Below are 229 nucleotides of genomic sequence, written 5' to 3' on the forward strand. Positions count from 1 at the left end.
CCCATCCAACCTGGCCTTGAACATCTCCAGGGATGGGGCATCCACAACTTCTCTGGGCAGCCTGTGCCATCACCTCACCACTCTCATAGTACAGCACTTCCCCCTGACATCCAACCTAAGTCTTCCCTCCCTCAACTGAAAACCATTTCCCCTTGTCCCGCTGCTATTTACCCTTTCAAAGAGGGTAAATACCTCTCCACACCAGATAAAAAAAAAAAAAGTGCCTCAG

Source organism: Meleagris gallopavo, chromosome 1 (assembly GCF_000146605.3).
Source record: "Meleagris gallopavo isolate NT-WF06-2002-E0010 breed Aviagen turkey brand Nicholas breeding stock chromosome 1, Turkey_5.1, whole genome shotgun sequence".
Taxonomy (NCBI): domain Eukaryota; kingdom Metazoa; phylum Chordata; class Aves; order Galliformes; family Phasianidae; genus Meleagris; species Meleagris gallopavo.